This window comes from Hydractinia symbiolongicarpus, chromosome 10 (assembly GCF_029227915.1).
Source record: "Hydractinia symbiolongicarpus strain clone_291-10 chromosome 10, HSymV2.1, whole genome shotgun sequence".
NCBI classification, from domain to species: Eukaryota; Metazoa; Cnidaria; class Hydrozoa; order Anthoathecata; family Hydractiniidae; genus Hydractinia; species Hydractinia symbiolongicarpus.
Window position 1 is genome coordinate 16,395,317 of NC_079884.1, and position 16,796 is coordinate 16,412,112.

Here is a 16,796-nt window from a genome sequence, read left to right on the forward strand (position 1 = left end):
GGTGGGGGGGGGTACGAGCCGTACTTATTGCATTCTTTACTAGACTTATACTTTAACCCCTCGGTCCAAACTTATTTGTTTTATTAGAAAAAAAATATCCTAGCTTTATGTGCAAAAATATCAGTCCTATTTCTTTACGCTGATTTTATATGATTTTTTTTCTATCGAAATTTTGAGAATCTCAATAATTCTCTTGGTATACCTCGCGTGTAGCAAATGTGCTCCACAATTTCGCTTCGCTCGCAAAGCTCAATTGCTTCGCAAAAATGAGCAATTTATGCCTCAACTGCGCCATACGGTATAAAGTTTATGAGCAACTTAGCGGGAAACCAATAGGGGTAATCAAGTGCAACATAAACAAGCTAAAAAATTGTCCCTACAAGCGTTTCTCTAGTGCCCAGACCTGCGCGGTATAAAACTCCGTAGCGGATCCCCCGATAAATTAGAAAATCATGCTACAGAAACACGAATATTAAATGCGATATATTTTTATCCCCTTTGTTGCGACGAGTGAATTGAAAGGACGGGCGAACCCGTGGATTTTTCCACGGGCTAACGACTTCTCTATAATAATACCCGTCGTCTGTCTGTCTCTGCGCGGACCCCCGCTGAGTTAGAAAATGATGTTGCGGCAACACGAATATCAAATGCGACATATTTTTATCCACTTTGTTGCGACGGGTAAATTTAAAGGACGGGCGAACCCGTGGATTTTTCCACGGGCAACGACTAGTCTCTTTAATAATAGCCGTATTCCGTCTGTCTGTGTGTCCGCGAAAGCCGTGTCCCGTAACGGAAACACGAAATTTTTAAAATACGCACGAATATCAAATGCGATAAATTTTTGTCCACTTTGTTTTGACCGCTCGCGCGTGGAATACCATTCACAACGCCTGATTCTTTAAAAAAAACCCAAGATTTTCGCGACCAGAAATAATCCAAGATCTTCGCGGAACGAAGGCCATTTTGATAATGGTCGTGTTTGTGGTCAGTGTGTGAGGTTTGTAGGCCTGTTTGACTTTTTTATCTTCTAAAAGCCTTATATATTTGTAATATTTGTTTTCTGTTTGTTTTCAATGTTAGGATAAATATATTGTCACGTTTTTTAGCCACGTACAGATCTTAAACGCACCAGTTTTAGGATGTTTGGCTAGGAACGAAGATTAGCTAGCTATAGCTACTAGCTAGCTAGAGCCTCACTTATTGCTATTCTGTTTGGTATAAGAGCTTTTTATCCTAGCCAAAATTTATTTTTATGTTGAGGCTGTGGCTATTTAGCTAGCTCCTTAAAAAGTGAAAGTATAAAAATGCAGTTGGGCTACAACAATATTCTTAAGCAATATATAATTTTTATGCTAAATGCAGTTAGCTAGCTAGGTATAGCTACATATTTTATTATTTTTCTGCAAACTTTTTCTGCAAATGAAATGGCTGAGCGATTGTTTTGGCTGGACGAGTAACGACAGGCTGTTCCCTGTGTTTTTATTTAAACCGAAGTTGCAATGAACATTTTTGGAAAAGGGTAATATGCCTTATGCGCCTGTTCAACTGCGTTTAACTGTACTAAGCGGTTAGCCCAGTGTTAAAAACAGACTGTTTTTTGTAAAAGCCTGTTACGCCTATGGGCATGTGCAACACCGTTTACCTGTATATACTAAAGTCAGCCCACCACTGTGACAATTAATTTTTAAACTTTCTTGGGAATCACGCCTGGACTAACCGCTTAGCCCTGTGTCTGCGAGAAAGTTTTTTTCAAAAGGGTATTATTCCTATACGCTGTACAACACGGTTTAACTGTACTAAGTGCTCAGCCCAGTGTCACGATTAATTTTTTAACTTTTAAAAAGACTTTTCCACAAAATAAAATAATATTGACCGATTGTTTTTGCTATGACAGGGTAACAACGGTTTGTAAACTCTGTTTTCATATCAGCTATTGTTGCGTGAAAGTAATTTAAAAAAAATATGTTACAGTCGCACACTATAATGGTGTATGCGCTTAACTTGATTTACGCCTGTGCAACACGGTTTAACTGTACTAAGCGTTCAGCTCAGTGTCACGATTAATTTTTTAACTTGCGCAAAAAGTTATTCCGTAAAATGAAATAAAATTGACGATTGTTTTTGCTATGATGGAGTAACAACACGTTGTAAACTCTGTTTTTATATCAGTTATCGTTGCGGGAAAGTTATTTTTTGAAAAATATGTTACAGTCGCACACTATAATGGTGTATGCGCTTCAAATGATTAACGACATACTGTATACCTGTACTAAAGCGCTCCACCTGATCGTGTGGGACAGTTTACGGCTCTTATTAAGCGCTACACAGAGTGTTCAATGCCGGATCACACCTTTACTTGTGGCTTAACCGGTTTCCCGGTTTATCTCTTTAATTTCCCGGTTTATCTCTTCTCTTTAATAATAGCCGTATTTTGTCTGTCTGTCCGCGAAAGCTGCGTCCTGTTACGGAAACACGAAATGCGGTATATAAAGGACGGGCGACCCCGTGGATTTTTCCACGGGTTAACGGCTAGTCTATGTTATAATAGCCGTATACGTCTAGTTGTCTGTCTGTCACGCAAAATGGTAGCTTAGCTGCGCAAGTAGCGATACGCACGCAATGCGGTTTAAAAAGGACGGGCGAACCCGTAAACTTTTCCACGGCCACCGGCTAGTTCTTCATATTCCCCCAGCATGCACCTGTATAATCAGCGCTAGTTTTGCAGATTTTTGGGGTAGGTAAAGGCGATAATGCACGATTCGATTAATCGAATTGATTTGTCGAAATCGACAAATTGGATCGTGTATCATATCATGGTTTAACTTATTCGATTAATCGAAAAGTTTTTAACCAATCAAAATGCTAAAAATCTGTACATCAAATGTGCGTTAACGTCATGTCTTTAAAAAAAGATAAAAAAGTATAACAAGTTTTTTATCACTGTGAATGGATGTTGGAAGAAACGCTCTGAAGTGTATTAGCAGAAGACATCCAAAGAAAATTAAACAAGAAGCCTTAAGGCTTGAAGATTTCCGCCTTGTCAAGAGAAACTTTCCTTAGAGCAAAACGTTTAATGATCGACCTAACGTTGAGATTTTTAATTTAAAAACAGGATAAACGATTGAATGATTGCGCAAAACTATGTGACTTAACCCCTTTCTGAGGCTTTTTGACTATTTCATTTCTTGAGTAGTTTTAGTTGTAAAACAATGATTCGAGTCTGGGGTTTTGCGTCTGAGGTTCATGTTCTTATAACGTTGTTCTATTTAATTACATCTGAATAAATAACAAAAATATACAAATTTACACATAGTTCTAAAAAAGTATAAAAACTGGGGATCTACCTGGAAAGTTCTAAAAATTTCAAGATACAAATTCTGTAAAATTGACAAAGAAAACCATAGAAGTCGACTTTCCCAGAAAAATTATGTGAAGTAAATACTAATAAACTAGCTGTTTCCCGTGGAAGAATCCACTGTATTCCATTTAATTTATGTAGCAGATATATGTCCATCAAAAAACAAACAATACAGCAGTGCGCATCTTACATCTGCATTATTATATAAATGACCAAAAAAATTAAAGGTTTTCAACAACTGCAGTATATATGTGACATTTAAAATCTAAATCTACTAAAATTACTTGCTCTGACCATCTGACAAATGCGAAAATTATTTGGAAAGAAGTTTTTAAAAGCATTTCAACATACATCTCACCCATAAAATTTAAATCACTCAAAACGCCACATATATACAAAAAAGCTGATCAATGTCAAACACAAATCTCTCTCATTGTATATGTTAAAATCAGTTAGTTTATTGCAAACCCTGCCAAAAAGGTTGACACAAAATGTGAAAAATAAACAATAAATTTTGGCTAAGTAGAAATTTTTATCTAAGGTGTTAAAAAGGGATTTGCAACGATAAATTATAATGCAATGAAACGTTTTTGATATATTGCATACGGTCCTTCCTCACCAAACTTTAGACAAAATGCCAACAAAATAACGGTGTTTAAATTTAAAATTAATAAAGTCCTTTTAGCAATTTGCATGCTGTTTTACCATCAATAAAGTAAACAAAATTTCAAATCTCACATAGTATTCTGTCACAAATTTTGCAACACAAAATACAAATTCTAAATAATACTAAAATCTCTTATTTTGGTCCTTCGCATACCGACGGTCTCCCACAAAAGTTTAATCAAAATGTAAAAAATGAGAGGTAACGACAAAATCAAAGTTTGCAAAATTTAATTATTTAGGTACATATATCTACTGCATATGCCCTCTAAAAGAATATTTTAATCCAAAATGCCAAAGAAAAACAGTTTGCAACAAAAATCAGTTATTTCGATAATATTGCATACACTCTTTCCTCACAAAAGCTTCACAAACTGTAAAAAAAAGAATGGTTGTAGGGAGTGCTTCTGATTCAACAAAAAAGTTTTTTTGACATATTGCATCTAGCCCTTACCCATTAAATCTTACACAAAATTTCCAAAACTATATACGATTTAGAACACATCAAATTTAAATCGAGAAGGATCAGTCATTTCGATATATTGCACGGAGTCCTCCCCAGTAAGAATTTATACAAAATATAGAAAAACAAAGCTTGCAAGGTGTAAAATTAAATTCTTCTTCTGTGTATATATATATATGGTCCTTCCTCGCAAAATTAACATAAAATGTCAAAAAGGTTCAGATATAACATCTAACACAACAAAAATCAGTTCTATCAGTATATGTCATGCCATTGTCTTCCACCAAATGTTCCCCTTAAAGTTTCACAGACACAGCCTGTAAATTAAAAACAACTAAGATCAGGTATTTTGGTCTATTTCATACCATTCTGTTCCAAATAACTTATAAAATGTAAAAATTGAGTGGTAAAACAGAAATGTCAAAAAGAAGAAAAAAATAGCTTACAAAGAGTATAAAATTGAAATCAACAAAGTAGCTCTTTTGGTGTATTAAATATAAGCCATACGCACAAAAGTTTACACTAAATGTAAGAAAATGGTTGTGTTTAGTAATTCTAAATTAAGAAAAGTCAGTTCTTTTAGCATGCTGATAAAGGTTTTTGCCCACAATTTGAAACAAATTAAATTTACATTTTAAAAATAAGTAATTTCTGAACTTTATTTTCAGAATATTTGGAGGAAAAGAACTTCGCAAACCAAAAAAAACCCAGGAAAATGTTTAAAATTTTCAGGGTTAATAACGTTTGATGTGTTTTGTGGGAATATATATACTGGGAATCTTTAGTTTAAAGCTAGCATTAGCTAGCTACAGCAGCTAATAGCTAGTCACTTAAATATAAACTGGAGACTTAGCTAGGTATAAAGAACATGGCTACATATATATATATATTCCTAGCTAGCTAGTTGTTGGTGGTGGTTGGCTTTTTATGATGCTAGCTATAAAACATGTCTGGCAACAATAATATAATCAAAACTGAAAATAAAACATGAAAAAACCTTACAGAACCTTGCTATGATTAATTTATAAAACCATGCTCTTCTTCAAATGTTTTTTAAAGATTTATTTTGAATGAAAGAGTAGAGAATACTCAAAAAGAACAGCCATCTTTTTCGTAAACACAATTTCCGTTTTATGCTAGGAACTTCATTTAACAGTCCGTATGCTTTGTGAATATCTAATACCGTTTCATATGTAGCGATACCTATATATATGCTAACATAGAGTTTTTTGGCATAAGGGTATATATATTTATATCGTTATTAGCAGCGGGTTATATATTTACACCTTATGTGCGATTTCTATGAAGTACATTTCTAATCTTTTTAGTTAAATTTTAGCGTACAGCCACGTCATAAGAAAGTGACCCGTGATTTCCGTGTCGTGGACTCACAGTTTTACTCACGCAAGGGAATTAATATATAAGATAACCAAAATAAGACTCATTAGTTTTAGTGATGGTTCATTTTTCACAATTTAATGTTTGCAGTTTACTCTGTCAACATTTTTTTGGAAATGCTAATGATGGCTGTGTTAGATTATGGCTGACCTAAAAAAGAAAGAAAAATACTAAAGAAAACATATATGAAGAAATCGAAATAATCTTAGCACATTAATGTGATATTGTTCTGTGCCCTATATGTTTAAAGATGACAGGTATAAATGCAAGGTAAAATAACATTTTTCACCATTTTATGAAGTTTTGATAAAAAATCAGGTGATACTGTCAAAACGCCAAATATTTATGATGTCTGTCTTTCCAAAGAGACAAATTTTGGCAGTTTCATAAATATTTTAAATTTTTTGAGGGTTCTTTAACCTGCCTAAAACATCCCCAAAATGTTATATTCAACAGTGACCAAGAATACCGTATTTACTCTATTATTACCTCTACCACCGGATTAGTGTTTTAACCTACAAATAAAGGTGGGTTTCGTGGGAAATAGATACTGCAGGATATAGGCTGGATATGTGGGATTATTTTTGGGTAAAAAAACCTCAGTGTAGTATTGTCTTAAGCAAGACTCAGCAAGTTTTTAACATAGTTTGGAAATATAAAGCATAAAAAGTATAAACACACATCGGTATTGCAACTTTGCAACTTGGAATTTTAATATGCATTCAATGTTATAAGAGCCTAACTTGCCAAGGGTACAAATTATTTGCACAATAAATTTTCCTGAAACCTATTTTTGTGGATGAGTGGTACAAAAATGCTTCATTTTGCAGAATATATTTGTGCAGATGACAACATTTTCAAAAAAATGTGCGGTATTAATTTTTGGGTACCTAAAGTTCAGTTATTTTAGTAGAGGCAAAATCAGTATTTTGTCTAACATAGTATTGAAGTTATGACATTTACAAATGAGCAACATAGAACTCAATGACTAAGATCCTAAAGTAATTACAGAATTGGCGGTAGAAATTGTTGCAGATAGCCGAAATGAAAAATTTTGTAGAAAAATTTTTTTGCCTGATTTCTGCTGGTTTCTAAAATTTCTGTGGAATATTTTTGCGGATTTAGCCCAAAGTTCTGCAAAAAAAAGCTTCACAAAAATTACTTCTACAGATAATGTATTGCAAATTTTTGGGAGGCAGAAATATTTTTTACAATCCATGGCAAAAAGGCAGGATTACTTGAGGTGGGAATAACAGGAAAGCTGGATAATAGATTAATACAGTATACTTGATGCTTTTTTAAAGCTACATTCAAATGTTTTTGTGCACATCAAGGAGAATTTTCATTCAGTGACCCCATTTAGGTAAGTTACGACACACTTAAGCCGAATCTCCACTGGACGATATTCGGGACGATTTTTGTTACGAAAAGTAGAAACCAATTCATCTTTTCGTCTTGACGAAAATTGCGACCAATTAAGTTTAAGTATTTATGATGATCGTCATAAAAATTGTCTTGTGGAGATTTGCCCTTACATGCAACTTAAGCTCTTATGTCAGGCTTTTGTAGGAGCAAAAATTTTTGCTTGCAACACAACGTAATGGTTCATAGGCCAAAATAAGAAAAAATGTTTGATTTAGGATTCAAATTTTAAAAAAAATGTTTCTTGAATATTTGTGTACAAAAAAAAATGGCGATTAATTAAGAAGTTATCTTGGTACACAAGTACACAGCGCTTTTCATAAAATTAAGATTTGCCTGGCTGTCAAAGTTTAAAATTCTGATCTTATTATTATTTAACTTATTTATGACTTGCAAAGAATAATGTTTTAGGAATATTTGACCACAGTGTTTGTTTGCCCCCAAACATGCAATAATCCTAATCGTTAAAAACCTACCCACATGACTTTTTTGCCAGAAGAATGAAATAATCTGTACATGCAAATGTATAGCTTAAACCAGTCAAACTTTCCTGAAAACTACTGCACCTTTTAGGCTAATAATCATCATTTTTTGTTCCCAAACTATAAGTCATTTGCTTGCTCACCTGATATAAGGAAGGCCGTTTTTTTAGTTAAGGCGAGTGTAAAGGAAAGTGCGCATGATTTTTATAATCCAAATATCATCTCTAAATAACATTTTCATAACCTGATATGTAGATATTTTGGAAGCTCTTATTTTTCTCAATTGAGTGATATATTTTTTTTAAAAAAATATTAAGGTCGTTTGAGGTTTAGGTGTATACAAAATTTACCCCAGTCTCTCCTAACTGATGTTTCTCTTACAAAACAGCTGGATTTTTTTTCAAAATTTTTTGACTATCCTTCTCAGCTGGGCTGTATCTAAAAAGGGGTTTTACTATTTTGTTCAAAATTTTTATAGTTTTCTTACTATTTCATATTCTTCCAAATGCTACTTTTTCAACTTGTTTTCTTTCACATAGATGGCTGTAAAAAAATTTAAACACGTTTTTGCAAAAAAATAAAAAACCTTTTTAGATATATTATTTAGCTTTATTTCAAAACGTTATTTAGTTTTGTAAGAGAAAGTTCAGATGTAGATACCATTTTATCAAAAAATAAACACTGAGAAAAAGAGTTTTAGAGTTTTGAAGTTTTTACTCACATGCGGCTACTTGCGGCATTGAAATTACACTTGACAGGTTTTCCATTTTTAAAGCGTGATATTTTTCTCACTTTCCAAATATCAGCTCTTCAAAATTGTTTTTTGTTTTGAAGGAAATATGCGCAGGTGAGCACATATGACACACAGGGTGACCACAAGTCATGGAATTTTTGGAAATCATAGAAAAGTCATGGAATTTTATTTGGTCTGGAAAAAGTCATGGAAAACAGGATTTTTATGAAAAAGTCATGGAACTTTTTTTCCTTGACAACCTAAGTTTTTGACTGGCTAAATATTTTTGCAGTTTATATTTTGTAGCATAAATTTCAAGAAAACTTAATTTCAATTTTTTGAACAGTTTCATTGTCAAGCTTTGTTGCAATATAACATAGTTGTGTTTGGTTTTATTATACATTATGTCATGTGACTGCTTAGTTTACAAGCAACGATAACTTATATTGATGTAATCTGTGTGGTAAAATCGTTTTCAATTAATGTTTCATCTAAGGAAGGGAGTCCTAGCATAGTTCTAGCTTGTAGCATGGGACAGGAATATATTAACTTATTAACATTGATGTTGAGGAGGTCCAGAATCGGTTGCCAGTTGACATGGTGAACACAGGCACAGCTGTAAAGGCTATCTTGCTGTCAAAAGAGATAACACATGGGGTAAAACATCAGTTCCGAAAAGATTGTGTGGCTTTTCTAACTAATCTGATATTGAAGCTACAAGAGAGAAGTCCCTTGAAGTATCTTATCATTCGATGCTCCTCCTTATTATCACCGGTCAATATGGTACAGAACCAACAGAAAGCTACAAGTCAGTTTATATCTCTGGTTGAAAAGCTTCATCAGGTTGATCATGTGTTGCCTTCTGTGGCAGATTCGGCAAAAGAAGAGCTTGTCATCGCTCGACGCACCTACTAAGGAAAAGTTTGTGCAATTTGATTTCAGCAAATCAAGAGTGGATGAATTCCTAAGGCCGTATTTCAAAGATCAAAAAGCGTTGTAGGCCATCTGTAAAGTGATCTTCACATCATCACACAGTCAATCTCCTGTTGAACGGGGATTTAGTATCAATAAAGAACTGTTGATTGAGAATCTTCAAGAGAAATCTATTGTTAGCCAAAGAGCTGTATATGACCACCTACAATCATCCAATGTGGATTTGCATGAGTATCAATTGAGTAATGGTCTGTTGAAAAGTTGTAAAGCTGCCAGACAAAGATACGGAACACATCTGGAAGACCAAAAAAGAAAAGTCAACGAAGACAAGAAATCAAACAAACGAAAATCAATAACAGACGAAATCAACAATGTTAAAAACTATAAGAAAAGATTAATCTCATCCATCAATGCACTGAACACAGATATTGAAAAACTCTGCTACAAAGATGAGGAATCTTAGAACATGGACTTTTTAGTTGAAGCAAATGCTTTTAGAAGGAAGGTCACCGAAAAGAAAGCTAACATAGCCAAACTAGATAAAGCTGTGGAGAAGCTAAGGATCTTCAGAAAGAAAAGTAACGTCAATGCTCACAGACTCTTTATAGGATATTAGTTGATATTTGTTGTTTTTCTAGTCAATTTTTTTTTAAAGTTCTGATTTTATATGAATATTCTGTATGAATGTATATGTTCTTTATATTTTGACACGATTTTGTTGTTTTTCATCATGTAGAAAAAAGTACTTGTACTTTTTTCAGCAAAGTTGTTCTCTAAATAATGAAATTTATGGTTTGTTTGATAATTGATTAATTTAGGGGTTTAATTTTTCTTAACGGTTTTGGTCATGGAAAAGTCAGGGAAAAGTCAGGGAATTTCTTTAACCAATTATAATTATTATTATTATGCCGAATATCTATACAGGATATAGCCACTTCAGTGTTTGAAACACTGTTATCAATGTGGGTCCTGGTTCGGAATGTATGCATTAAGTATACACCGGCATTACCTACCCAATTTCCCTCACATGGCATGGGTTGACCCGTAGCTGTAGTAAAGACACTTGCTAAACATGCCCGCGCTGTGGACCGAACCACGGACCTTGTGATTGCGAAGCGAACTCCATAACCACTAGGCCACGCGCTCTGTGGCCACCCTGGAAAAAGTGTTACAAAGATCATCACAGCGTTATTAGCGAGTAAAAATAAACAAACAAAATAAACAGAGATGCAGAGGGAATTTTTGAAAAAAAATTCACAATTAAAAAGTTTAGTATATTCTGCCCTGATTTCACGAAAAAAAAAACGAAACAAAATTTTGTTAAATTAGATATGATTTTTGGCCGAAGGAAATTATTACCCGAAAATCTAGTTGGATATTTATGTTGAACTTTCTTAAATAATGTAATGAATATATTTGGTGCTATTAAATTTTTAATCTTATACATGAAAATAAGGACTAAAATAAGGACTAAAAGGACTAAAATAAGGACTAAAATAGGGTATTTTACTTACTATGCTGACGTCAGCAGAGTCCATACACAAAAAAAATTTATTTTAGAAATTTGTATACCTGTTTCCTTTATCGTATAGATCCTAAAACGTTGATCAAGAAAGTGTATAGGATCATATACTTTTGACAAACGGTTGCGGAGATATTAGGGTTTGAAGGTTTTTTGATGACGTCATCAACCCGTCCCTTCCGAAACGGATTATGGGACCCAGCTTTGGAAAAATTACCCAAATTGGTCCTAGGTGGTCCCTAGTTACACACGGTGAAAAATCATTGACGTCACTACCTCGTTTCCAAGTTGATTGGCCTCAAAGTTTTAGGTGCACTGTAATAGCTTCATTAATATAATATAGGATATTGACGTTAAAGTAGTGTTATTGACGTCGCGCAGTAACGTCAGAAAATTTAACATATTAGACATGCCTTTTTCGGTTACTTCAAAGAAAAGTTCGGTAAGATCAAAGGAAAATGACGATATCAACTTTGCCTGTCACAGAGACACGGAACTGGCGTATTATTATATAGACTACTCAATAAGTTGAAACAGAGCCATGTCTCGAACCATTAACGGGTGAGCGTATTGCATCCAACAATCAACAAGACGAGGCGCGTGTTGACATTGCAGCCAAAAATTTTTGGTGCTATGGACAGAGAGCGTATTTCGATGTATTCAACCCACAAGCTTGATGCTATAGCAACATTTCTATGGAAAAAGCGTATGACATGAACGAAAAGTCGAAAAAAAGAGCATATAATGATAGAATCATACAAACTGAAAATGGTTCGTTTACACCATTTGTTTTTAGCGCTACTGGAGGAATGGGACGAGAGTTTCGCAGATTTTACGCTAAGTTAGCAGAGCATATATCGCTAAAGAAGAACAACAAATTAAGTGCAACTGTTAGTTATATACAAACAAGAGTTAATTACAGTCTGCTAAGATCGATGATTCTGTCCATCCGTGGATCACGCACGCACAAAAAGAGGAGATTTATGGAGATGCCCGATATCGAACTAGTGCAAAGAGAAGCTGATGCTCTCTGATAACTCAATCCTGATTATTTCTAGAACTGTAGTGTCAACCTTTAAATGTTTAGTGTTATCTTTCCACGCTTAATGTCTCCCTTTTCTTTATGTGGTTTTTTCATTGTAATGATATGATTCTTTTTGAAATATATTTTATTAGACGTCAATAAGGACCGTGGAAAAATCCACTGAGGCAGGATAAAAATGAAGAAAAAGAGTTACTTGACTTTAAGACGTCAGCAACCCATCCACAAAAAAAATAATTCAGAAGCTTGTTTTCACGTTGCCTCTATTGTGTAGAGGTTAAAGCGCTGATCAAGAAAATGTATATGATCATGTGCTTTTTATGAGCGGTTAATGAGATATAAGGGTTTAAAAATTTTGCTGACGTGAGCAATGGCCCGTCAAAAGCTAAAAATTTTTTTTAGAAATTTGTATACATGTTGCCTTCGTCGCATAGATCTTGAAACGCTGATCAAGAAAATGCATATGATCATGTACTTTTGATAAATGGTTGCAGAGATAATATGGCTTAAAGGTTTTTTCATGACGTTATCAACCTATCCATTCCGAAACGGACTCGGGGACCCAGGTTTGGGAAACTTACCCAAATTGGTCCCAAGTGGTCCCTAGTTACCCACGCGGTGAAAAATAATTGACGTCACCACCTCGTTTCCAAGTTATTTGGCCCCAAAGTTTTAGGTGCACTATAATGGTTTCATTAACTTAGTATAAGATATTGACGTTAAAGTAGTGTTATTTACGTCGCGCCGTAAGGACAGAAATTTTAACATTTGAGACATAACTTTTTCGGCTACATCAAAGGAAAATAAGCATATCCACTTTGCCTGTTGCAAACAGACACAGTCTCTGTATTATTATAAGAGACTAGTCGATAAAGCCCGTGGAAAAATCCACTTAGGCAGGATAACAGTAAAAATGAAACGTTATTTAAATTATGATGACGTCAGCTAAGATCTGTCAACAGATAAAATATTTTTTCTTGGAAATTTGTTTACTTGTTGCCCCTATTGTGTAGAGCTGGAATAGCTGATTAAAATAATGATAGGATCATTTGTTTTGGACAAACACCTAAAGAGATATAAGGGTTTAAAAATTTTGCTGACGTCAGCAGAAACGAACAATATGCAAAAAAATTATTTTAAGAAATTTGTATACCTGTTGCCTTCATCGTATAGATCTTGAAACGCTGATCAAGAAAATGTATAGGATCATGTATTTTTGACAAACGGTTCAGATATATTAGGGTCCATTCCGAAACGGATTTGGGGACTCAGGTTTGGGAAACTTACCCAAATTGGTCCCAGGTGGTCCCTAGTTACCCACGCGGTGAAAAATCACTGACGTCACCACCTCATTTCCAAGTTATTTGGCCTCAAAGTTTTAAGTGCACTGTGATGGCTTCACTAATTTAATATAAGATATTGACGTTAAAGTAGTGTTATTTACGTCGCGCCGTAACGTCAGAAAATTTAACATATTAGACATGCATTTTTCGGTTACTTCAAAGAAAATTTCGGTAAGATCAAAGGAAAATGAACATATCCACTCTGCCTTATACAGACACACAGATACACTTAGCGTATTATTATATAGATTACAAGTTTCTTCGGTGTTGTACTGCCTCAAAAATTAATTAAAATTAATTAATTAAGACAAAATGTCATAAACAAAAACATTTTAGTCAGAATATCTAGAACAACAAAAATCACTACACTTAAGTTACCAGAACTACTACTTGTTAAATAAAAATCGTTTCGTCATATACTGATGTATATAAGTTTAGTTAAACAAAATGTGAAAAATACATTATTTGCATACACAAAATGTGAAAAAAACATTATTTTCTTAAAAACAGTCCTTAAACTCTTCTTAAATATCTATATATTAATACGCCTTATGTGTGTGTGCGCACACGGTGAGGCCATGTCACACAAATCACGGGTCACTTTCTTACGACGTGGCGTTACGCTAAAATTTACCAAGTTAAAGAAAACGCAAATAAGGGGGTTACTATATAAATATTTAATTCTCTTTTCTTACTTCTTTAAAGGAAAACCTTGAAGACATTCCAATGTTTAGCAGACCGGCAAATCGTCCTTGGTGTATTACTGTGGCTCCAAAAAAGTACAGTTTATGGACACTGAAAGCTAATGATGGAGAAAAGATTTGCTCATGACTTGGATGTAATATTAAGTATCCGGTTAGTATCATTTTGTGTACAAAGATTGCTGTGTGCAAAAGATCATTGAGAATATTCAACGAAGTGTTGCCTATTAGAGCATACCCTCAAAGATTGAATATTTCCCCTGTTTGAAGCTTCAAATTTTAAAAAACATTGTTAAATTAACTTCCGTTGGTTTTAAAAAACAGAAAATATATTATAAAAGTTTCTTAGAGAAATTCGAACAAAAAGAGAGGTTAGATTATCGTAAAACAAAACAGACTTTTCTCATGAGGTAAACCTTAAATCCGCCAAGTTGGACCCACGTATAGCTTACACTTCGGGGCGTGGTTTATAAAGCTTATAATGTACAAAATTTGAAACTTCTGTTGTGACATTTTGTTTGATTTTTAACCATTTATAGTCTCTTCATACATACATCATTTAATGCATTTTTTACGGGTTAAATGACTATTACTACTAATCATCATACACCATCATACAATATCTTGTGTTAACATGAATTCTAGCAAAAAACAAATGGGAACGGACAATTATGATTTGTTGTATCGAATTGGTGATGAAATTTTCCGCTTCCCTCCGATCCGTACTGATTCAAACTAAAAGTTGAAATCATTTCAATTTTTCTCGCGGACAGGAACGGAAAAAATTAAAAAAGCAAAAAAATCTCTATAATAATAGCCGTCGTCTGTCTGTCTCTTCGCAGACCCCGGCTAACTTAGAAAATCATGCTACGGAAACACGAATATCAAATGCGATATGTGTTCATCCACTTTGTTGCGACGGGTAAATTTAAAGGATGGGCAAACCCGTGGATTGTTCCACTGACTAACGACTAGTCTATATATTAATACGCCTTGTGTGTGTGCGCACGGTGAGGCCATGCCACACAAATCACGGGTCACTTTCTTACGACGTGGCGTTACGCTAAAATTTACCAAGTTAAAAAAAACGCAAATCAGGGGGTTACTATTTAAATATTTAATTCCTTTTTCTTATTACTTTCAAAAATAAAACTCTTTTTCTTTATTGTATATAGGCTAAATGGTTTTTAAATGGTTTTATTTGTTTTTTTGTTTTAAATGCCCCGTTGATCGTTATAGATAGAATAATTTAATTTTACCCCCGGTTTACAATGTGCGCGCCGTATCTCACGGAAATAAAGTTTATCAACAGAAAAATGAAAACCAAAGCAAAGAAAGTTGTCTCTTTTTCAAAGTAATCTTGAAAAAAGTTATTTCAAACAATGTTTACTCATCATGAGGTTAGATTAAAGCTTATTTATTTTTTCTATCATTTTTGTGTTCTAGGACCCACGTTGCTTTCTTTTTAAAAAAACTATTGAATTTGAATGATAATTCGAATCTAAGATGTAAGGAACAAAACTCTTGTTGTCGAGCGAATGTTGTTGTCGAGCGAGAATAAAAAAAGTTTATGTTGTTGCCAGAAAAATTTGTAATAAAGAAGAAAACGTACCATGATATAACGTCAAAAGAGAACTGATTGGAAATGTGTCACACAATTGCAGCTAGCTGTACATTTTCATTTTGTTTTCTTTGGGATGAAGTGAAGTTTGGTAATCGAAGTAAAAAACTGATTGGACTTTTATTCATTTTGTTTTCTTTGGGATGAAGTGAAGTTTGGTAATCGAAGTAAAAAACTGATTGGACTTTTATTCAGAGACGCTAGCTAACTGAGAAAGCCAAAGAAAGGCAGTTGTGTTGTTTAGTTTATCTGGTAAAGAGATAAGTTAGGTGTGTAACGATTTTTTAACCGTTATAACTTTCAGAGCTCAGCTTTTCCTTTAAATTTTTAGTTCCTTGTTGCGTCTTGAGCTTAAACGCGTTTTCTTTAGACACGATTTTTATAAGAATCTAAAATTTAAAAAACAAAACTGTTGTTGTAAAGCGACGTTTTTAAGCCGTTTACACGCTTCCAGCTAAACTTTCCCTTAAATATGAAGTTAAATATGTTTTATTTTTAGCCTGAACATATTTAACATTTTTTTGTAAGAATATACTCTAAACAATGGGCCAGAATATCCTAAGTATATGTCTAAGCTTGGTTGTTTGTTTTAATATAAAAATGTGTATGACTGAACCTTCTTCTCTCCAAAGCAATGGGCAAGTACACCAGGCAAAGTTAAGAACATGAAGTCTAAAACGAAAAAAAAAACACTATTCTTATAAAATACAGCGTGTATATAATAGAGAAGAGTTTATATAAAAAGTAGAAAGTATTTTTTCGTTGTTACTGTTTTTAACGCTACGAAGTGGTTGATGTCGTTATAATAAACCTTAATGTAAACAAAGTTAAATCAATGTTTACATCTGTTACGTTACCGTTTAAAATAATATTCGATTCTTCAATTCGAAAACACTGCATTGTTATCATGCACTGCACGTTTGCACATTGGGAGGATTGCTGTATGCAATAGACTAAATAGCTAATTTGGTATGATGCATTAGAAATTGTACGTTATGGAAACTTTGCAATAACCTTATTTGTGTAACTTAACGATTTTTTCTAATGTCTGGTATACTATTTTCCCTGGTGTATTTCGGGTATGGCAAAGCAAGTATATAGTTTTAGCAGAC

The 16,796-nt window shown here is 33.8% G+C and overlaps 1 protein-coding gene across 4 annotated transcripts in view; it reads left to right on the plus strand.

Annotated features, from left to right (window-relative positions):
* Positions 1-945: 945 nt before the first annotated feature.
* LOC130662299 (glutamate receptor ionotropic, NMDA 2B-like) overlaps positions 946-16,796 on the plus strand; it is a 35,075-nt gene continuing 19,224 nt past the window's right edge. The window contains exons 1-2 of one of the 4 annotated variants that reach the window (XM_057461127.1): positions 946-1,000; positions 14,068-14,217. The gene's annotated coding sequence lies outside the window, so the exon portion shown is untranslated. Of the gene's footprint in view, positions 1,001-14,067; positions 14,218-15,360; positions 15,464-15,550; positions 15,954-16,796 lie in introns of those variants that run through there. The other 3 variants (XM_057461122.1, XM_057461124.1, XM_057461123.1) reach the window with 3 other exon arrangements.